Source organism: Tupaia chinensis, unplaced genomic scaffold (genome assembly GCF_000334495.1).
Source record: "Tupaia chinensis unplaced genomic scaffold, TupChi_1.0 Scaffold148822_2, whole genome shotgun sequence".
NCBI lineage: Eukaryota > Metazoa > Chordata > Mammalia > Scandentia > Tupaiidae > Tupaia > Tupaia belangeri.
In genome coordinates, this window is record NW_006208670.1 from 1,881,455 (window position 1) to 1,892,806 (window position 11,352).

The 11,352-nt window shown below is 44.2% G+C and overlaps 1 long non-coding RNA gene across 1 annotated transcript; it reads right to left on the reverse strand.

The window, feature by feature from the left end:
- Nucleotides 1-316: 316 nt before the first annotated feature.
- On the reverse strand, nt 317-5,603 carry LOC102485783 (uncharacterized). The gene is made up of 3 exons (XR_337681.1): nt 5,475-5,603; nt 581-615; nt 317-489 (listed from the first exon to the last, which is right to left on the reverse strand). It is a non-coding gene; the product is annotated as an uncharacterized LOC102485783 (long non-coding RNA).
- Between the last annotated feature and the right edge of the window lie 5,749 nt (nt 5,604-11,352).

The following is an 11,352-nucleotide window of genomic DNA, read 5'->3' on the forward strand; positions in this document are numbered from 1 at the left end:
ACTAGCCGTGATTCAGGGACAATAATACCTATTTGACTGGAAGGGAGTAGGACGATATGCTTTATTGGAAAGGTGCCTTGGATTAGAATGATAAACATCTCAAATTATAAAAGAGGTATTTGAGAGGCAGTGGCATTTTTGAACAGGAAAAGGATATTATATAATGTGATTAGAAATATTAATCTCTTTTCTGGTCCCAGCTGAGAAAATGGAAAGGAAGTAGGAAGTCTCATGAGGAAGATTTGCTAGAGCTTAGGCATAAGTTACAAACTTTTGTGTACAAATAAATATGGTGAATAAAGAAAAGGAAGGGCAGAGAGAGCCTCTAAGGCCAGGTGAGGGATTGGAGAAGGATGGATGGGGGACTGATAGTGAAGATGTGGGGGCAGCTTGCTGACGTCCTTCAAAGATCCCAGCCTCTTGGTAGTCGTGTCTTTGTGTAATCTCTTGTCCCTGAGGGTGGGCTGGACCTCATTACTTGCTTCTAATCTACGGAAAATGGCAAAAGTGATGTGGTGCTTCTTCTGAGATTACATCACAAAAAGTCCCTGGCTTCTATCTTGCTGTTTCACTTGCTTACTCTGATGGAAGTCAGCTGCCGTGTTCTAGATGATCCTGTAGAGAGATTGATGATAAATTAGTTTCTTGCTTCTCCCATAGCAAGAAACTAATATCCTCAACTCAACAGTCTTTGAAAATTAAATTTTGCCAATAACCCATGAGTGAACCTAGAGTGGAACCTTCTCTACCCAAGGCAGTGGAGCCTTGAGCTGATGACAGTCCTGGCCTATATTTTAATGACAACTTTGGGATTGCAACTTCATACGAATGACCCCAAAATTTAGTGACTTGATATACAAGTTTCTGTGGATAAGAAATCTGGGTGTGGCTTAGCTGGGTCCTCTGGTACAGGGTCTCTCACAAGGGGGAGTCATATCAAGGCTTGATGGGGTCAGATGTTGGCAGAATTTCACTCCTTGCTACTTGTTGGGATGAGGTCTCAGTTTCTCATAAGCCACTTGCTGGTTTTGGTTCTCAGTTCTTTACTACCTGGACCTCTCCATGGAGTCTCTTATAATGTAGCAACTTGATGCATCGGAATGGGAAGTGAGTGGGAAGGCCAGAGAACTAGGAAGAGAGAGAGTACTATCAAGATGGAAGCCACGGTCTTTTGTAACCTTACCACGGGAGGGATAGCTCATTACTTTGGCTCCAGTCTATTCATTAGAATTCATTAGTCACTAAGCTTGGTCCACACTCAAGGGAGGAATCGACAATACTGTTAATACCAGTAGGTGAGGCTCACTGGGTACCACATCAGAAGCTGACTAACATAACTACGCTTATATTCTACAATTTTTTTTTGTCTTCCCAAAGGGCTTTACTCTCCTGGAGGGGGCTGGTGCTTTGGACACAATAAGTGCTTAATAAATATTTCTTAAGTGAAATGATTTTGCAGACTGTTAAAGGCCTCTGAACTGTGTTCTTTTTTTAGTTTTGCCATAGGGTGCATGTACTTGCTAGAGAGGAAGGAAAGTGAGAAATCAGCCTCTAGGAGGTTTGGGGGATGGCCACACTGTAATCCCTTCTCCTCCATTCTCCTCTTGAGATTTTTGGCATGCATGTACACATGCCCAGGATATTTTTCAAGTCACTGGGTCCAGGACTCAAACGGTGAAGTTGGCCATTTGGGATCCAGCAGCCTTAACCATCACACACTGGCTGGCCTCTAAATTGTAATTTTTGACTTAGATGTTAAAGTATTGGTGGAGGACTAGCAGATGGTGTGGTGGTTAAGGTGCTGGACTCCCACATGGCCTACTGCAGTTTGAATTCTGGACCTGGTGGCTTGCTTTCTCACTTTCCTTCACTCACTTTGTCTCTCTCTGGTGTGTAGATATGCCCACTAGTAAATTAAATAATAATAAAAATAAAATAATTCTTTCTTTTTTTTAAAGGTACTGGTGGTCTCTTTAACCGGGCAATAATGTAATGAGGAAAATAGCCAGTCTCTGACAAAATTCTGACCCTAAGCACAAAAACCTGGATGTGAAAATTCAGAGCCCACATGTACACCTGTGCCGTGGCTAGAAGACCTGGTTAAGGGGTGAGTCATATTCTACTTGTTAAACCATGGGCCCTGGCATGGGACTTAGTCGGTCTAGAGGAAAGAGAGTCTTCTTGAAATGTGTCTACCCAGAGGGGATTTCTTTTTCTGTAAGTAGCACACAGACTCCCTCTGTGGTCCTTTAAGAAGGTGTCAACCTTCATCTCCCTTCCCTTGTTCTCTGTACCCTTTGAAGTGGGCTTGAGGGAACCAGGGGCACCGTGACATACCTGACTTCCTCCCATTTGCTGGGAAGATTAAGTTTTGTTTTTGGAGGCTTTTGAGAGTCTAGGAGGAAAGGTGGTTTCCAAACGCAGATGAACTCCATCATCCCTATTAAACTGCCAAGAAAATTCTAAGCACACAGCATACTACCCTGTCCCCGAGTACTAGAACACTGCGTCTGACCTGACAATAGCAAACAAACAGCAAACTGTGATCCGTTTTTAATTCCAAATGAAAATCCCCCAAAGAGAGCCCAGAAGGAGACAAAGCAGCTCTAGACAATGTGTGCTTTGGCTGAAGACCCCGGGAAGCCTTGCTTCTGTTAACCTCAGCCCTGCTCCCTCCCCGGAAGCTCAGCTCACACCACTGGAATGGGTGTGTATTGAGGATAAGGATATTGACAATAGGGTTTAAGCTGCATACATAACTGCAAATTGCTGTTTGGCCCAGCAACTGCCAGAAAAAAAGAGACGAGGGTGGAGATGGTACATGGAACATAAGTTGTAAGCAGTGTGGGACTTGGCAACCAGCTCTGGGTGTAACAGACACTCTGACAAGGTGATCACAGGCCACCCACAGTCGTTACACAGCTCTGAGAAGTTATTTTGACAGGACATGTGGCACACTTCAAATAGAGGACTCAAACCCCCAAACAATTAGTAATACGTTGCAGAACAGTTCTGGTTTAAAGAACAAGCTATGAACACAACTGAGGGATAAGAGGTAGGTAAGCTCCAAATACTTACTCTGTCATTTCTACTCTGTGGTGCGGGTGGGGATAGGTGGAGGGAGAAAGACAAAGAAGACATAAAAGAAGTGTAAGACGTGAGTAAGTTTGTAAGAAAAAGCAAAAACACCAGGAGAGGCTGCCATTTTGTCCTGCCCAGTCTTCTTGCTTTCTCTTGGCATAATTTTCTGTTTCTTTTTACAGTTTGCTTATTTAGTTTTTTGCATGACAGAGACAGAAAGACAGGGAGAAACAGACAGAGAAGAGTACCCCCACGGTGGCATCAGGACCAACCCCAGCTGTGGCTAGCCTGGGTGTCACTGGCAAGTGCGCATTCACCTGATTGGTAAGGGAGGCTCCAGGATGCACACCTAGGACCTTCCCATGTGGATGCAGCCGTATCACCACTGCGCCACCATCTGGCTCCCCTAGGCATAATTTTCAGTGACTTCTCCAGCATTCTGACTTGAAGGACTCTCCCAGAGTCCAACACAGGACACAGCAAAGGTGCGAGACGAGAGCAGCCCTGTGGGCGCCGCTCCAGTTCAGGTGTCTCTGTGTGATCGCTCCTTGGATGCCAGTCTCTGCGTCCTAGCCTTCCCATCTATCTCCCCTCTTTCCTATCTTCCCACTTACACCGGTCCTTTATTTGACATCAGGCAGTCTTCCGCTAGCTCTAAGCCTTTTTTGGGTCTCACTAACTCCAGAAGAGCATTTTGTTAAATTGTAAGGAAATCTTTACGGAAGCCATCCATCTAGGCCACTCCTAGGTTTCTGACTTGGAGAAATGGAGATCGTACCTGTTTATTGTTAAGCTGCTAAATATTTGAGGATGATTTGTTATGTACAACCGACAATACGATGAGCCTGTTGTTTTGGTTTATGACTGGGTACAAAGTGTCATGGCGGTCATTGTTATTTTTGATTGATGGTGTAAAATTTGAAGAAGGGCAGATTGTCAGTCTAAGCCACCTGTGTAAGGATCTGCATTTGGGTAGAAGGTTCCAATTAGATGCCAGTAACAGACGAATTCTTTGTGTAGCTGAAGCAGGCGAATCACAGAATGGGATGGGCATTGTCTATTTTTTTTCTTTTTTGTCACAGGGTGTGCATGCTCCAGAGAGACAGAGAGGGAGAAAGTGAAGGAAAATGACAAATCACTCCCCAGGGGACAAGGCCACACTGACATCTCTGCTCTTCCACTCTGCTCTTGGGATCTTGGGCATGCATGCATGTGTGCCCAGTGCGATTTTCAAGCCGCTCGATCCAGGATTCTAACCACATAGTTGGCCATGTGGGATTCAGCATCTTAACTTTCATGTCACCTGCTGGCCCCTTTTTGTCTCACTATATCACTTCCAGGGTTTTGAAAGCCCAAGATGATGGTTAGTTTTTCCTTTCTCCTCTGCCCCATCCCCATGTGTCTTTTTTTTTTTTTTGAGAGGTGTTTACTATAGAATGTATGCGCTCACCAGAGAGACAGAGAGAGAGACAGAGAGAAAGCGAGAAATCACCCCCGGGGGGATGGCCATGCTGCAATCTCTTCTCCATTCTCCTCTTGGGATCTTGGGCCTGTATGCACATTGCCCCGGTGTGAGTTTAAGCCACTGGGTCTGGGATTTGAACCATGGTCGGCTGCATGGGAGTCCAGAGACATAGCTATTACGCCTACTGCTGGTCCCCCATCCCCATGTGTTTTAAAGACTTTTCTCAGAGCAAACCATATTCAAGTCATAAATATCCTTTAGATCTTATTTAGGCAAATTGGAGTTAAAGCGTGGTCTAAGCTGACTTTCTAGTCTGGCAATTAAAGAACATTTCTGAATGTTGTTTTGTGGCTGACTTCTGCGTTTAACTGCTCCAGGAAAGACCCCAGAAATACCAGAATACAGCCTGTTAGAGCTGTCAAACATTGGTATAAGGTTATAGACTTTCTTATCTTGTTATATCTGTCCAAACTCATTTAACAAAGACATGGACAATATAATGAATAGACATTTTATACAAAAGAAAAATGGCCGAACAGGTAGGCACAATGAAGCCATGATTATTACCTCTGAAAATTCTACCATGACCACAATACGCCTTTTTATTAACTTTCTATACAATGGGTAACTTTCAGAATATTCCTTAATCAATATTTTCTCCTTCAGCACTCTGAGAAAATAGAATCATTCAAATGATGGCTCCTTAAATGTCTCCAGAGAAAAGAATCCCAGTGCTTTAAGCTCTTTCTTGAGGAACAAGCGTACTCAGGACTCTGTAGGAGCGTAAATCTCCCATGTCTCTGCCAGGTCTCAGTTACACACTAATACGGCTGCGACGATGTACGCAGGGCAACTGGCAATACCCAAACGGTTAGTGATTGCCTGTTCACACCTGTCTCCCAGAAGACGTGATCATGACAGCACCTACCCTTGATGGTCCTCCGGTTTGCAGAACGTGTCTGTTGGTGGTGGTACAGGAAGCATGGGGGGCATCTTGCAGGAACTGGGCCGTCTTCACGTTCTCTGATAGCCAGACTATGGGCTCCTCCTATATATAAAACAAATGTACTGCCCTCGGGCCAGCCTGGAGCCTGGCAGTTAAGCGAGCTGGATTTCACGTGGCTGACTCCAGGTGCATGTGTTTGAATCCTGGCTCTGGTGGCTTGAAAAACAGGTGCATGTGAATTGTCCAGATTCCCACAGGATGGAGAAGGGATGGTGGTGTGACCATGCCCCACGCTAGGTGCTTTCTCTCTCCCTGGTAAGCACATGCACCCTCTGGCAATGAAAAAAGGTACTGCTCCCCCTGGGGGGGGTGATTTCTCGCTTTTTGTCTGTCTTTCTGGCAACCGCATATGCCCTTTAGCAAACCCCCCCCCCCAAAAAAAAAGTACTGCTTTGTGCTATGGATTAACGTATTATTTCTAGGAACCAGCAGATGGCGTAGTGGTTACGTCGCTGGACTCCCACGTAGTGGACTGCGGTTTGAGTCCTGGACCCGGTGGCTTAAACTCACGCCGGAACGTTTGTGCGAGTGCCCGAGATCCCGAGAGAATGGAGGAGAAGGGATTGCGGCGTGGCCATCCCCCCTTTCTGTCTCTCTGTCTCTCCGGCGAGTGCATGCGCCCTAAGGCAAAAATCTCACACACACACAAAAAAGAAAACTCAAAACAGGTATTTCCCCACGCTCTAAAGCTGTCCTCTGCGAGGTGCTGCTAGGCCTGGCCCACGGTTCGGTTCCGCGGGAGGAGCTCAGCTCGACTCTGCCAACAGGGGGCACCGGCGCGCGCCTGCGCCTGCGAGGCCGAGTGGGCCGGGCCGCTTCCTGTCCGGGCCGGCTTCCTGTTCCTGAGCTGTCACCCCAGCAAGGGCCTTCGCTGGCAGAGCCTCCCGAGCGGCCGCTGTGTCCCCGGTTCGTGGTTTGGCCGGCACTCGGGAGGCGTCGCGCTGCGTCCTCCCAGACTCGGTGGTCGCTGGTCGGTGGGGGTGGCTGCAGGCCCTTGCAGGAAGGCTGGTTTCCTCCTGGCGGGCCGGGACCCTCGCTCAGCCTCGGCCCAGGACACTGACCACTGGGCAGCGCCTGCCACTCGGACCTTTGGGCCTCAGCTTCGTGGACCCCCTCTTTTCCAGGTGGTTTAAATCATTCGAACGTTTACAATTCCAAACTCATGTTAGAAGGGTAGCCGATTCCGATTCCTTAAAGTCACTATCTCCATGTTTTATTTGCCTTGTTAACAGATCTTGATGTTACATTTTCTGTGTTTTGGGTTTTTTTTGGAGCGGTTTTCGCTATAGGGCACGAGTACTCACCAGAGAGAGAGAGACCTAGAGACAGAAAGCGAGAAATCACCCCCCAGGGGGGATGGCCACGCCACAATCCCTTCTCCTCCATTCTCTCGGGAGCTTGGGCTCACATGCACACGTGCCTGGCGTGAGTTTAAGCCACCGGATCTGGGACTCGAACTGCAGGCTACATGGGAGTCCAGCGACATAGCCATTACGCCAACTGCTGGTCCCGCCGTTTCCGTGTTTAAATGAGTGGCATAAGTTTTGTCTTTTGAGTGGACCTTGACTGTTATATGCTTCAGAGTCTCACGTGCAATGAATGTGTTGATATGACGTGATTTCAGATTTACGATGTGAAGAGCAAACGGGAAGGCTGAGAAAGAATTATTTTGGCCTTACCAGATCCCGTCACAGGCTGGCAGGTGGGCGGGTGACGAGAAGTGCCATGTCCTTGGAGAGACGTAGGGCTACAGTGTCAGGTTCGAGTATATTGGAAAGGGGAGAGTAAAACCTGGGTGCTGCTTCTTCCTTAGGAATTTGTCCCAGTTCAAGGGTCAAAGCCACTTGTTTCTCTACCTGTTTTCAATAGGTGAGGATTTTTAGGCATCACCAAGAAAGTATATTAGAAGGGAAGTTTTCTGCGCTCCTGAAAGTTACCTAGTAAGTGGGGACCTACCACACTCATGTGCAAGTATTGTTTTCCCTCCTAGGGCTTATGTGCTTGCTAGAGAAAAGCAGAGAGACAGAGAAAGTGAGAGCGCGTCTCTGCTCAGGGTAGATGACCACATTTCAATCCCTTCTCTTCCGTTCTCCTTTCAGAATCCCGGGCATGCGTGCACACGTGTCCAGAGAGTTTTTCAAGCTACTGGGTCTAGGACTCGGGTCTCACAGTTGGCCATGTGGGATCCAGCCTCCATCATCATCAGCCACATGGCTCTGGGCCTGGTTTTTATAGATGATTAAAGTTTATTTTTTCAATAGAGTCTTATTTTTATTTCATTTAAATAAGTGTTATTTAATGAAATAAAAACTCTAAATCACTCAATAAATATATGAATATGTGAAGAATTATCAATATGGAAGCACTTAGAGTAACAAAGTGAGAGGCCTTCCCTTTGAGCACCTATTCTGTGTCTCACTGTGCTTTTTCTTCTCGAATTCTCTGACAACCCTGAGAGAAACTGTTAGCTCTGTTTTATAAATGGGTGAACTGCTACTCAAAGATGTGTTCAGAACAACCCAACTGTAGAAACTATAGATCCATGCCTATTTTTCTGGGACTGTTCCAGTGTATACCTGTTGTCCTTGATATATTATTTACAATACTCTCTTTTAACATAAATATTCCAATTTGGACTATAAATTTTATAGTCACCTTATCCAGCTAGTAAGTGCAAGAGCTGGGAATTGAACTCAGCCAAATCCTATGTGTCTCTAGTCAGTTCAGACTGCCTCAGAACCTCCCAAGCTAGGCAGTATTGGATTTCACAGTACAAGGAGCCCTCCCCCCCACACACACTGGAATGGGGTCAGGTATTTCTGGTACCTACCTAAACTTGTTCCTCGTTCTGTGCATTATTTGGACTAAGATGAACCGATCAAGGTGAATAGATACTGTGTTCAGATTGGTTTAAGTCTGGATTACTGATCATTCCTAAACCATTTGCCATGTCAAGATAGATTTTAGGATGTGGTGGTGTTATTCTGATTGTCATGCTAATCAGAACTCAACGCACTTCTGGAAGTGGGACTGAGACTCACAGTCCCAAAGCCCAGGAAGAAATTTCTAGAAATGGAGAAGTAGATATTGGATAAGTTATTGCTGAATGTCCTTTGGCTTCCCAGTTCCCATATGAGCCCTCTTTCTTCCCATACATTTTGAAATAGCTATGTTTTCCCACTAGAGACAACCTAAAGATACGGTGTGTTCACTCCAAGTGATGTGGGATTGTCTTCATATCTGGGTAAAGCTCCTCATAGTTCAGGGACTTCTGGTAATGCTATTCCCCTATAACACAACTTACATAAAATGAAATAACAGGAAAACTGCAATAAAAAAGTTCTTATTTGGAAAAGAGCAAATGGGAAACAGCATACAAAGGTTGTTAGTACATGACAATATTATTCTTCCAGGATGATATTGACAGAAATGGTGAGGACTGTATTCTAGAAGGTTATTCTTTGGATAGTCATAGTGACTGCCCAAGGTGGTTTTGGGTGGGCGTGTGTGTGTGTGTTTCCATTAAGGTACATGCTTTCACTGGAGAGAGACAGAGAGAAGGAAAGTAAGAAATCACCCCCAGTGGATATAATCACACTGCAATCTACTCTCCTTCAGTCTCTTCTTGGGATTTTGGAAATGCATGTACATGCTCCCAGTGTGATTTTCAAGCCACTGGGTCCAGCAGTTGAACCACAGTCGGTCATGTGGGAGTCTGCTGTCTTAACCACGATCCCACCTACTGGCCCCCCAAGGTCTTCTCTTTGGGAAACTATTTTTCACGTATTCTATTTTCCTTTGGTCCATTTAGGAAGCACTACTTTACTGAGGTTAAGAGTAAAGGATTCAGAGTCAAAACGTCTGGGTCCTAATACTGACTTTGTGGCTTTTCATTTGCATGGCATTGGATAAATGTCTTACTCTTTGTGCTTCAGTCTCCACATGTGTAAAAGGAGGGTAATAATGGTCTTACCTTTTAGGACTAGTAAGAATGTAAAGGGGGGATAAACACATGCAAAATGCTTAAAGCGCCCGTTTAACATGTATCAAGTGCTCAGGAAGTGCAGTTATGATTATTCCAAGTGGGCATTGGGGAAGAATGACGTTTCTGGGGGTTTCTTTGGCAAGAGAGCATTCTTCAGTATTTAATATGCTTCTGGCCTACTCGTTTCTGGTCAGTTCAAACATTGGATATTTGGCCATAGTTGCAGATTGGATTCATAGTTTTTGAGTTTGGAAAGTACTTTTTTGTTTTCAGCCTGAGAATCAGTTTATATGGCCACAAGTCTCTATCCTGCTTGTGCAAAAGCAGAAGTATTATCTTATTAATGTGTATGCCTGGCTAGATCTTGTTTCTTTGCCTTTTTCTCGAACTAAACCTTCTACTAGGAATACCCATTTTGGGCCATGTCCATGGTGAACATTTGTCAAATGGTAATATCAACTGTTGGGCAAAGTTGAAAGGGTAAATTCCCAGCCACTGCTCTGTCCTGGGAAGGTTGGTATCGTCTTGGCTGGCTGTACAGTTGAGGGCCTTCCATCACCTTTATCTTTTCTTACCCAGGTAGGTAGTAGCCATTCATAGCCCGAAGAATTGCCTCATTGCGTCATGTCAACCACCAAGAAAATGAGCACCTGTACTGTTTAGGGGTATTACGCCAGGTATCATCTCATTCCATTACCCTGATTCCAATCCAGTTGAAGTTTGAGCTACTCTGTAAGACTTTCATAAAGGTCTATTGGGAGAAATAGGAAAGACCCAGGCAATTATAGAAAGGCTTTGTTTTGTGCCCATTTTCATACATCACCCAGACGAACCATGAATTCGACTTCCCCCATTTCATATAAAACTACATACACCGCACTGAACATGTAAAACAAATTTGGAAAGGAGCCTCAAGCTGGCCTCTGAAATTGTGTAAGCAATTATCACATTTTTGTGCGCAAATGCAGTAATTATATGTGTAATTTGGCAGCTGGGTTTGAAAATTTGGCCTTAAATGGAACATAGACAGGAAAAATAAATGTTGGAAAATGCCAATATTTTATAAAGATTTTGAATCAAATAATGGTGAAATTATTGCAAGCCATCTTAATTTTTAATTATAATGATCATTACACAATATACAATAATTTTTTTTGAGGAAGAAAAGAACTATAGATCAATTGCCCATCGTTTTTGTCAGGAAAAAAATGCCTCATTTTTTGGGGAAGATAATTGTATTTTTCAGAGGTTATAGTACATATTTCAGAGGGTTTTTTTTTTTCTTTCCTATAAAGAAAAGGTAGTGATTGCCTACTAGCTCAAGTTCTAGGACATATTTTACTATGGGAAGAACAGAACCCTTTGTACTGGTTACTTCAGAAGAAGAATAGTATTCAATCTGTGCTTATATTTGAGCTAGTATTTTTAAATTAGATAAAACTTTCTTATATGCATTTAAACTTTGGAATATAAGATTATAGCCCAAATGAAGAGTAATTTAGATTTCTTTGATCTAGATTTAAATTGAACTTACATAGTCTAATCATAGTTCTTGTATTGCTGTCAAGATCGACTCTAATGCATGTACTTTTTCATGTGGTTATGAAGGCTAGTGACTCGGATTTAATATAAAGATGGCCCTGGAGTAGTGTTATTGTCCGACGTTAGCAGGGTAATGTGGGTTAATTGTGCGAGCTCTATAGTCACCTGCCTGGAGATTTTTTTCGTTCTTCTTTTTCTTCTCACCACCCCCCTCCACACATGAACACTTTTTTTTTTTTTTTTTTTTTTTCGAGAGCATCTTATTTATTCATT